Genomic DNA, 13,217 nt, shown 5'->3' with positions numbered 1-13,217 from the left:
CAACCAAATCCAAATAACCAGCAACCACAACAACCTATGTATTGTGTTGATGCTCAAAAATACCCTACTTATGCTCTAAATGTTGTAGATATACATTTGAGATCTAGTACAACCCTACCAACACCTAAACCACCTCTCATAACTAAAATACCAGATACTCTTGCAACATCAAAACCTATGACTTTTGAGCTACAAGTGGTTAACCCAACCAATATAATGAGCTCAGCTCAAACCCAAATAGTAGTTGAACCTCCTTTTCCGCAAAAGCTCATACAAAGTAAACTTACACAAATAGATGAACAATCCTTTGACATCATTGATTAGTTAAAGAACATGCATGTCCAAAAACCCTTATTCCAAGCTATTAAAGATGTTCCTATTTATGGAAAAGCCATCAGAGAAGCCTATCTAAAAAAGCCTGGGAGAAAGAAAAAAGACCCAACTACAGTCCATGTTGTAGGACAATTGGCTAACATTATGTTAGGAAAATTGATTATTCCTAAATACTCTGACAAGAAGTCCAGTTGTGAATGTGATTGTAAATGGTCAATATGTTAAAAATGCTTTAATTGATATTGGTGCTGCTATAAATATCATGACTAAGGATACCATGAAAAAGTTGAATATAGAAGGATTAAGGGCTAACCCAAAAATTATGCAACTTGTGGATAGTTAAACTGTCACTCTTGATGGGATGATAGAAGACAAAGTAGTAAACCTAAACTCTCTAGAATACCCTACATATTTCATGATTTTGTCCCCAAAAGTCAATTTATTTGGTTACCCTATCATTTTAGGAAAACCATGGTTAGCTATAGCCGATGCAAATATGATTTGTAGGTCAAGGAGTATGACCATATCAGATGGATAGGCAAAAAAGAAATTTGATTCGTATCCTCCGGCTCAACCCCAACTAGATTTAAGCACATCTTTATGGCTACATTTAGGGGATGGAGAGGAAGAGTTGAAAAAAATAGCATGATTTATGATGTTATATAATTCTAATGTTGCAGCAGGAAGATTCAGTAATTCATAGTATTCTTAATAATACCTATGTGGTAGAAAAGGATGTATCTAATAGTTTTGTGTTAGAATTAACTACATATTAGGAATGTAATGAGAATTGTTTTTTTCCCAAGGAGCAAGACATTATCCATCAACTTTTACCATGTGAACTAGATACAAGTCCAATCCCTGAAGCTGCTATGATTAATCTCACAACTATTACTGAGTTATCAAAGGGTCATAATCTCCATGTCAATTCCAAATTGCCTTCCACATAGATGAAATAATTAAAAGAGATTCTTCAAAAACATGAAAATGCTTTTGCATGGGACTATATATGAGGAATGTAATGAGAATTTTTTTCTACCCAAGGAGCCAGACATTATCCATCAGCTTTTACCATGTGAACTAGATACAAGTCCAATCCCTGAAGCTATTATGATTAATCTCACAACTATAGTTGAGTTGTCAAAGGGTCATAATCTCCATGTCGATTCCAAATTGCCTTCGGCACAGATGAAATAGTTAATAGAGCTTCTTTAGAAACATGAAAAGGCTTTTGCATGGGACTATATTGGAGATATGAAAGGGTTAAGTCCTACATTATGCACTAATAAAATATACATCAATGAAGGGTGCCTGCCACTCCATCAAACCCAAAGAAGGATTAATCTAGTCCTCAAAGAAATAGTTAAAATTGAATTGCAAAAGTTGCTTGATGCTGGTTTTATATACCCTATATCTGATAGTAGATGGGTCTCACCTCTGGTTATAGTACCTAAAAAAGGAGGGAAATGGTAGATTTGTGTAGATTATAGAGAATTGAATAAGGAAACCAAGAAGGATCACTTTTCTTTACCCTTTATTGATCAAGTTTTGGACACTCTGGTTGGTAAGAAATATTTTTTTCCTAGATGGATATAGTGGTTATAATTAGAGAAGTATAGCTCCTAAAGATCAAGATAAAATCACATTTACATGCCCATGGGGTACTTTGGCATATTTTGTCTTCCCATTTGGCCTGTGTAATAATGCCTCCACAATATTTCAAAGAGTAGTCATCAACATTTTTGTTGATATATCACATGATTGCATGGAAATATCCATGAATGATTTCACAGCATTTGGAGTCACCTTTGAAGAGGCCTTAATAAATCTTGAAAAGGTTCTTTTCTTATGCAAAGAACATAATATATCACTCAATAGTGAGAAATGTTTCATGCTCATGCAGGAAGGAGTGGTGCTTGGTCATTTCATATCCATTGTAGGAATACAAGTGGATTTGGCTAAGATAGTGGTAATTCTAACACTACCCATACCTACAAAACCAAAGGATGTAAGATCTTTTTTAGGTCATGCTGGCTAGTATAGGCATTTCATAAAAGATTTTGGTAAAATAGATAGTCCTTTGTATACACTATTGACTAAGGAAGATAAATTCATTTGGACAACCAAATGTAATGAAGCCTTCTTGCAGCTTAAGAAACTCCTCACTACAACACCAGTTATAAAGGGACCTGATTGGTCAATTCCATTTCATATCCATATTGATCCATCAAACTATGATGTAGGTGTTGTATTAGGACAAAAGCTTGTTAATCTTGAAAATGCCATCTACAATATTAGTAAAAGCCTTCATGGCCTTGAACTAAATTACAGAGTAACTAAAAAAGAACTTTTAGTTGTAGCCTATGCATTAAACAAATTCGAACATTATGTAACTAGATGTACATTTTTTGTTCATACTAACCACTCAGCTATAAGGTACTTAATGAACAAACCTACTATAACTAGTAGATTGGCAAGATGGCTCTTGTTGTTATAAGAGTTTGATATAACCATCATTGATAAGCCAAGAAAATCCAACATAGTTGCTAATTATTTGTCTAGATTGCATATTTTTGATGAAGATCCAACTCTAATTGAAGATACCTTTCTAGATGAGCACTTGTTCCACATAGCAACTCATACACCATGGCATGCAGACATAGCAAATTATCTTGCTGCAAATAGAATGCCCCCACACTTCTCTCAAAAGACAAGAGGAAGCTAGTAGAGAAAAGTTTTTATTATTCCTAGATAGATAACAATCTCTTCTATGTTGGACCAGATTAGGTCATGAGGAGATGTGCCAGAGAGGATGAGATATATGACATACTGCATGCCTATCATGAAAAACCATGTGGAGGACATATTGCAGGAAAAAGAACAGGATGAAGGTACTTACAACTAGATATTATTGGCCAACCTTACATAAGGATGTAGTAACTTATACAACCAACTATGACAAATGCCAAAGAATGGGTTGACCAACCTAAACTAATGAGGTGTCACTCAATGTTCATAAGCTCAATTGACCCACCGTCAACTGGTGAATCCTATATCCTAGTATGCATGGATTATGTAACCAAATGGGTGGAAGTTAGAGCAATGAAAAATATAAGAGTTGAGAAAGTAGCTAAATTCCTACATGAAGAAATATTCACCTGCTATGGAGTTTCCAAAGAACTTTTCATAGGTCAAGGAGCCCAACTCACATCAAACTTGATCACTAAGGTTGTGAAAGAATATAGCATAAGGCACCACAAATCTAGTCCAGGTCACCCTCAAGAAAATAGGCAAGCAAAGTTCACCAATAGAGAAATTGAAGCCATTTTGACTAATACAGTGCACATACACAAGAAGGATTGGACCAACAAATTAACTAAAGCTATTTGGGCATATTGGACAACATGGAAGACAACAACTAGATTCACTCCATTTGAACTTGTCTATGGCAAAGCAATAATGTTGCCTATTGAATTTGAACATAAAACACTATGCACTACTTTGGAATTGAACATTAGTCTTCTTACAGCACAAGAAAAGAGACTTCTCCACTTGAATTCACTAGATGAAATAAGAAAGATAGCTTTGGAAATAACACAAATCATTCAACAATAGTGAAAGAAGTTGCATGATGCACATATCTGTAATAAACAATTGCAAGTGGGAGATTGGGATCTCCTATACGACTCTTGCTTCAAAGAGAATCCAAGGGAGTTGTAGACTCAGTGGTTAGGTCCTTATGAAATTTAGTATGTATTTGACAATGGAGCAATCCAACTAACAACCATTGATCCTATTCGGTTTAAGTTACTTGTAAATGGCCATAGCTTGTGCATCTATCATAAACCATGGACCAAAGATGAGTTCCTATACGAGTTCCAACCAACTAGTTTACTAGCTCCTATGAACACAGTTCCTATAGTAGATGGTGCAAACCTTCTTCCTACAGCCGTACCATGACAAACATTCAAGGAGCCCCCATAATAAAACCTCATTTAATATGAGGTCTATTCTTTCATTCATTTTTCTTTTTCTTCATATCAACTCATCTCATTTCTCTATCCACTATACACCCACACTCCACATCACCCACAAATTCTATTTTTATTGCTTTCAATAAACCATACCATTAACACCTTTTATATGGTCACTAGACTTTGCCACCTCATCAATTTGCATGCAGATGAAAGCTCTTAAATTTTTAGGTACAACAATTTTTACTCTTTATTCATTTTTAGTGCATAGGTTTTGATATCTATATATAATACTGCATTAAATGTATTGTATAAGTCTTAAGCCAGTTTCTCATTCCTGTGCCAAAAATTTTAAAGTGTGGACACTTGTCAAATTTTAGTGGGGGGCCAAGAAAGAGTATTAATTTCCAAATGTCATCTCCACATTACCCTAGTCATGCCCATGTTATAGGCTATACTTTGGCATCAATCTAATAGTTTAATTTAATTTTTAAAATCTTTTTGTATCTACCATACCTTTTCATTGCGATTTTGGGAAAAGATCTCCTATGTTTGACATGATTGAAAAGACTAAGAGTTATTATGAGAACACCTTTAGTTAAACCTTGATGTCCTTCATAATTAATTGTATAATTATTTTACATGCCAAACACAACAAAGACTTGTTAAGAGAATTGGCAATGACATTTCTCAAAAAGATCAATTTGAAATTTTGAGAAGAGGGAATTTACAAAGGTAAAAAGGGGTAAAACTTATCAAAGTGGTGAGAGTAGAGAAAATCAAAGCTAGACATTTTGAATATGGGAGGATACTTACGGAGGTATGAGCTAGTTATTTATAATATTTTACTTGCAGACATTGAAGCAATCTGACGATTTCATGCCTGTGGATGGCTTGGCTACTTCTTACAATTAACTGAGCTCAATGAAGAAGTAGCAACAAAGTTAATGAGAACATTTGATAAAGGGAAAGCCATAGTATGGTGATTAAGAATAATTGCTATTAAGGAGCAGATAGTAGAAGTCACAAGACTACCAACAATTGGTGAGCATTATCCAAACGAACATGATGCCAGGACTTTACGGGCACAGTTCTTTTGGCCAAGTGATCCTCAACTGGACATTTGAAAGCAAGTGTGTAAAAGACTTTCTCTTCTAGCTCCATATCCAGAATTGGCAACCCACATTATCAGGTATTTGACCTGTAAAAGTAGGTTTTCAAACTTGCATGCTCATCATTTTAAGCTACTCAGTTGTATAAGACATAACATTCAAGTTAATATCCCCAATTTCCTTTATAATATGCTATGTATTAGTTCTGAAGAAACTCAAAAAGGAAATGCAAATTCTATTTCTCATCATGCCCTCATCAAACTTTTAGTTGAAAGGTCTCTTAGGGATTCTTCCCCTATATCATGGGCAGAATTTGTTGAACTTAAAACCTTGCAGCCTCAAGCCAACCCTATTCCGCAAAATTTAGGAAATGAGGAAGAAATTATAGAGCCTAGTTAGAATCTGACTGAAATAGAAAAAGAACCCTCTCCTAATAAGCCTGTTGAGCCTATTTTAGAGGATGATATACCTAGCTCTTTTAGAGATAAAGCAAAGCATAAGATTGGTAAAGAAAGCCCTAATCTTGAAAAGGAAGCCCAAAACCCCTCTATCAAATTAACAATGAGAAAAAGGTTTCTTCCTACAACATATACTCCAGTCATGCCTAAACCAAAGTGGACCTGCAAAATGGTCGAAGCTAAAGAGGTTCTTGTGTGTAGAAGCCCTCGTATGTGAGGTCAAGTATCTCCAATTTCCATTGAAAACCTAAATGCCTCGATTTCAAAGTTTCATGCAAAATCAGTAGTTGAAAATATTCTAGATGACTATCCAGTGTAATTGGAACCAAAAAATGTGGAAACACATGAAAATGAACCTGTTAATGAGATACCACAAGAGAATTAGGAAATGTGTAAATCAAACCCCGCTATTGTTCCAAAAAAAAGCCCCTAGCAATGATCAACCTACAATGCTACCAGTCCCAAAATATTCTAATGTTTCTCTCATACCTTATAAATCCTCCTGGTACACCCAACATTTCCAGCAAGTTTCCAAAGAACAAAAGATGAAATCTAAGGCTCAAGAATTTCATTCATCTACAATTCAATCGATATTGTTTGGTCTATACAACCACTTCTTTTTTCAAAAGGCCTTGTGGAGGAAAGAAAGAGACCAAATCTAGAAGACAATATTTGACAGAGATGAGGAAATTGAATCATTGAAAGAAAAACTTGAGAAATAGAAATAACAAATGAATAAAGCTTTAAAGCTAGCTGACCAGGTAATGGCCTATAGACCACCACCAAAGGTGTATGCCATTTTTTTGAAGGAGTAGTTTCTGTTATTTCAATTGATGATGAAGATTTTTATAATGTGTATCATACTTTTCCTTCATGGAAAAAGAATTTGTTGTGTGAACTCTATTTCCATAATTGCATAATTCCACATGAGGCAGAGTGGAACCCTCTGCTTTACATAGGGGATGTTCACCTCAGAGCTTTAATGTCTTGGATGCACAATGAGACAAATTATGATAGGTAGTTGGATACCTATAGAGATCTTGAGAAATTTGAACCATTACCATTACGGACTAAATCGCGTAAGCCTAATGATCTTTCTAAGGTACTAGTTTAGATTAACCTATGGGAGACCAAAACCAAAGATCAAGGAGAAAGTGTTTGTAGAAAGGGAAAGGTTTACAAAGAATACTGGACACTTCAAAACTTTACACAACAAAGAATAATTGTAGGGCTTAGAAATTGATGGAATCGACTGCTAGAAGCTTTCAAAAAGGCTAAACAACATAGCTCTATCAATTATTAGGTAGCAGTTAATAAGGTGGCTAAATATATGCAACTAGGAAGAAAAATTAGAAAAGAGCTATGTATGCCATTAACTCTTCAGCCTCCTACCCTTCTTTGGCCTCTGTATGAAAATAATGCTACCTGACTAGACCTAGTGGTTGAAGAACACTTGGGTGAACATTGGAGACACGCTAGAGGATATTTCTACACTTTTAGAAGTGGGAAGCAGGGGAAGACTATAGTGGGAGATTTCAGAGCCATGGAAAAGAAGTACAATGCTTGAGGACAAGCATTTACATAGTGGAGGGTAGATGATGAGGCATTTTATTGTCTCAAATTTAATTTTTTTTTTATATAGTCTAAAATTACTCTTTGAACCTTGTGGAAAACATTTCCAACACATTTGTTTTAAATATATTGTGAACTTATTCCAGATATGGCTAGAACTTATTAAACTGATGGATAGTGGGTATGACATACTTTGCTTAATATTATACATAGAATGTACTATTTCATATAAATATTTTTAAGCTATGTTATAATATTTGAATAAGAGTAGGAATGTTGTCGTGCATATGTGTTCCAGATGTTTCTATCTTTCAAAAAATGGAGAAGTGGCACAAAGAGTGGTGATTACTATATTAAAGGAAGAAGATGGAGAAGACTGATCGTGGCAAAGGAAGCGCAGATTAGTTCCTATGGATAAACCACACCTGCAAAGGAGTTATTGTTCTAGAAAAACTAGGAAGACCCAACTTGCTATATTTCCTATGAGTTGTTATTCTATTGCCTAATCAATGTTCTATGTCATGGTTGATGTTCAGCCTTCTTTTCTAGCAATGTTTTTTTCACAACTTTTATGTCATGTTTTTAATAAGTATCCACTACTCTATATAATGGATTTGGGATCATCTTAGTAGAAAGGAAGTAATGAAAAATAGATAATACTAGTTTAAGATTAGAAGTTACTCTTTTCTAGTTCTTCATGAATTATTCAGTGATGTAATCAAAGAAGGATTTTAATGAGAGAGTGATTTTGGAATACCTATCGTGTTCTTAATTAGTTGAAACCAACCAACCAAAGGTGCCCACTTGGGAGGTTGAATATATTTAGGTAGAGTAGATTCATTCCTTACAATTTCCTATTTTAAGATAGATTTACTATATTAGTCCTACAACATTGTTACTATGAAAGTTCCTGTAGCACTTGCCAAAAATGATCATGGTGGATATTTGAATTTTTAACTAGTTTATAATTCATTTTTTGAAGTTTTCTATAGTTATCTGTTGTTAGTCCAAGTGTGTTAACTATTTTGTATCAATAGTATAGATTCCTTTCATGCATTTTATCTTCCTACATCATAGGTGTTAAGACTCTTAAAGGAACTTAGTGCACATACCATGTTGTCCTATTCAAGTCCTATGTCCCTGGGCTGACAATTCAAATGTATTTCATAATGGAATAGGTAGTCTTCAAATAGATATGGTATCCTTGAGAAAGATAGTGGTGTGATTCTCTTCATCTATTATGAAACCCATGCAAACATTATGAAGCTCAATTTACACTGATAATCACCAACTTGGTAGATATTGCTCAGTGCAAATTGAATATTGTTCCCGAAACTTAGTAGCAACTTTAGAACTCGATAGAGCCTGAATTAGTTAGTTAACATTGTTAAGTATACAATAATCTTGGTAGTTGCTAACTATGTGATTAAGTGTATGTGTCACTAATTAACAAACTTGACTATAATATCAACATACATTTGGGTACACTTTACTTATGATACGTACTATGACCTAATTCATATGCCTTATGATTTAATAAGTATGGATTCAATATTTCATCACCATGATAGAAAATGAAATATGATGTGATTCAGAAGATAAATTTGATTGTGTTAGGAAAGATTAATGTTGATATGTAGGATTCTAATATTTTGATTTTTAAATTCTTTATATGAAAATGATTTAAAAATAAGATTTGGTTAATGATGTTAAGGTGAATTATTTAATATGAAATTTTCATGCACCTATATACATGGATTTTATATGACTTTTCATTGGGCTACTAATGTTCTATTTTAGTGTGCAGGCAATTGAACCATGGAATTTAATCGGTTAAAAAACAAGGTCCAAACTTATGTGGATATAGTATATCCAAGGTGAATCTTTAGAAGATTCAATGCCTCATTGTGATGTTTTTATTTTGTAAATGTGAGTTGCATGTGTGTAATATATTTAAATTCATGAGTGTGTAGGGACATGTCATTGTGATGTGTAATGTGTTTTAATGTGTCGCTTGATACTTGTAATTGTTTATGTGTTGATGACATGTCACCTAGGGTTTTGGTCATGGTTACACTTAACCTTAAACTAATCACCTTTCATAAGATTAAGTAAATCCACTTGGAGATAGGATAGGATGGGTCACTATTTTAGAGGGTCAATATATGGTCCCAAAGTGTCATTTTTGTGAAAATAAGACACCCATATGTTAGCATAACATGTTAGGGGCCTAAATTTGACCATTTTAGTGTTTAGCTAGCCTAGGGAACCTCTTAACAAATGCATTCTTTCACCAATTCTAAATTTGGAGTTTTCCCATGTGTACCTTCACATTCCCACTTGGTCAAAGTTTCTTTTTTGAAGGGGCAATAATGTAAGAAATAATGGGCTTGATGTTCTACCAAAAATGGGATATTAGAGAGACTTTTTAGAGGAGTGGTGACAAGCTAGTGGGGTGTTCACCCACTCTCTAAGTTTAGAGACAATTAGGGTTTTGGAGGAAAGACTAAGGAGAAGGGAGCTCTTCATCAACTATCATTTCCTTTAGCCTGGAACAAGGGTGGTTCTCATTCCATGACCTTCTTTTGCACTTGCATAATGGTGTTGGAATCTTGTTAAATTATTGTTGGTGAAATTAGGTTTTTTGTTGTGTTGAAGTGATTGTAGATTGTGTTAAAACTTGGAGGGATTGAATGTATTGTGATGTTACAGTGTATGCATTGTTAGTCACTAGAGTATAAACCATTTGAGTCTTGTTTCCCCAGATTTGTGGGTGGCTTCTTAGAAGCTTGGGATGGGAGGTGAACCTCCATAGTTACTGTTTTTTTCTTTGTGATGTATTTATAGATTGTGTGCTCAAGGAAGCAACGGAAAAAGCATGGAATGATCTTCTTGTAAATGTTTCTTGAAGGAGAAAACCTACCATTTGACATTGTTCATGTGTTGGAGAATGTTTCTCCATCTTATTCATGTTGTTGAAATGAATTTATGCATAGTAAAAAGGAATGGATATGTAATTTATGTAATTCATTTGAAATTTGAAACCTTGATTTACAAATTTTATATAGATCTCTTAACTCATGTAGATAGAAATTCCAAAATATACATCCTATGTTCATCTGCATCATCTCAATATTACTCTCATAGCTAACTAAATAATATACTTCTTAACCACTCAATACAATGAACTAGTTTTAACATGTAATTTAAAATCCTACCATCCTACCAGAGAGTGAGATGAATTAGGTGATTACACATGAGAAGAGAAATGGAAAAATAAGTTATCTGTGCCAAAGCAATAGGCTAGGAGAGTGCAATAAGCTCTCTGAAAAATGTATGGAGAGCGAGAAATAATTCCACTCCTCAATTATAGAGCAATAAAATAGTAAAAGGAATATTCTTTGATACTCCCTAAGTAAGAAAATAATAAAATAAGACTAGGTTATAACATATGAAGCACTACGAAGTCAAATTGGGGAATGCATATAACTCATAAACACCTATGACTATACTTAGAGAATAAGTCACCATCAAATGCATTAAAATAAATATGTCCCATCGATATCATTCCTTGCAAAGGTAAAGTAAAGGATTGCATAATAAAAATAATAATTAAAAATAGATGAAAAACAAAAAGGGGAAGCAAACATATGTATAAGTTTTATGTATTGGAGGAGGGAGGAGGGAGGTGGTCCTTACCACTCCCCATCATACACATCACATTCCCCCCCTCACCCCTCGCATATGCCAAGGTACTTGTGTATGGGAAAAAGGGAAAACATATTCTAACCATTTGTTAGATCCATCTAGAGTGTAGGGCAACGACTATCCAAGTAGTTCGTTCGACTACCCAGATGCCCGAATCCCCCCTTCCCCCATACCGGCCCCCTGACAACTCCACGACACGCCATGGTGGGCATGCCACCTCGAATTTGCAGTTTGTGATTGACAAAATTTTTTGCAATCATCACAAAATTAATACTATTCGAATATTAGTCACGAGTTGGCAAATCGTTCGAATTGGTACCCATTTACATGTTTTTTCATTATCTATCTTTCTAATAATATTTTATTACATTTAATGAGGTGTGTAAAAAGACCATGCAACAATTTGTTGTTTAGGTTTGGAGATTATAGATAGAATTCATCAATATATGCATCCATTATTAAAGGAAAAAGGTTCAATTATGTCAGTCATTAGCACTATAACAATCTCAAGGCAATGATCAACAGTCCAATTTGGGCAGTGGGAGACAATGATCAAGGGTTCAGTTTCAAGTTGTGAGACAATTAAAGGTTTAGTTTTGATTATTATTAAAGCTAGAGGGAAAGAAAAACAAGAATCAAATTTTAACAATTTGTATAATTCATCTTATAATATTTTTTTATTGACATAGTTCTTATTATTTATTATGTTAAGAAAATGTTATTTTAGGTTATGAGAGTCCTTTGCATTTACATTCTAGATGACATTATGTGATCTTTGATCAAGATGAAAGAGTGGATAAACATCACATGATATAATCTAAAACATTGGTTTAAAAAAGCACACAATAAAATTAAGTTCAAAATCGTATCTTTTATTTTGATAATTCTAAACATAATTAAGATATGATTCACCAATAATATCTATCAAAAGTTGTCAAACATGTTATTTCAATCCATCTCATCTTTTTTGAGATAGGTTACATAAGCACTCCTATATTAAAATTTCTAATAGAAATAAATATTTATTTGTTCTATGATTGGCTCAAATTAAAATTACATAGGTTACATGAGCACTCCTATATTAAAATTTCTAATAGAAATAAATATTTATTTGTTCTATGATTGGCTCAAATTGATTTGTGTTATAGGAGCCCTTTTTTTCGAAGGCTTCATCATGTTGGAATATTTTCACCATAATTATAGTATATGAATATAATTTGAAGGGGAAAAAAAAAGCCTTAATAAAATAATCGCATTAAAACAATCTTAATAGAATAATTACAAATGAATATTTTACTAAGAGACTCATTTTTTGAGAGTAATAATGAAAAAAATTATATAAAAAAATTTATCTATATAAAATTTGAAACAATTAAAAATATATTACTAACATTCCTTTCATAATTATATAAATATTATTTTTGTAGAAAATCAAACACACAATTTATTTGTATAAATGCTTATTTTTACTTTAATATCTGTTTACTATGTTGGAATTTTTATGTGCATCCTTCATAAAATTAGATATATTTTTAGTTACTATATAAAAATATACTATGATAACAAAACTATAAAATTTATTATTTAAATTATATTTTCTATTACTATTAAAACTATAAGGCAAGTACATGCCATTATGTGGCACTTGTTAATACTTGTCTAAGTATTGTTTTGACACTTTTTGCATTTCATGCAATAAATTGTGATTAAAAGTTTTCCTTTCAACTAGTTTAAATTTGACATCTTTTAATTACTAGTTGACATCTTTTAATGTAATTATAAAATCAATACATTGTGCATAAGTAGATGCAAGATTTTTTATTTAATTATTTCTATAAAATACTTTTCTATGATTTGATTGGATGAATCATTTTATCTCTTATATGACCGAAAAACATTATAGTTTTTAAGAGCTATATTTATAATAATTTATATCATTTTGTAAAACAGGATACTTTAAAACTGTATTTTTAATATTATATTTTATAAATTAATTTTTTTCATTCATTGAAAAATATTATATATACTTATATTATACAATCTTCTAAGAAACAATATTA

Source organism: Cupressus sempervirens, chromosome 5, assembly GCF_028749045.1.
Source record: "Cupressus sempervirens isolate cs-2001-9-10 chromosome 5, ASM2874904v1, whole genome shotgun sequence".
NCBI classification, from domain to species: domain Eukaryota; kingdom Viridiplantae; phylum Streptophyta; class Pinopsida; order Cupressales; family Cupressaceae; genus Cupressus; species Cupressus sempervirens.
Note: the sequence above shows the minus strand (reverse complement) of the source record.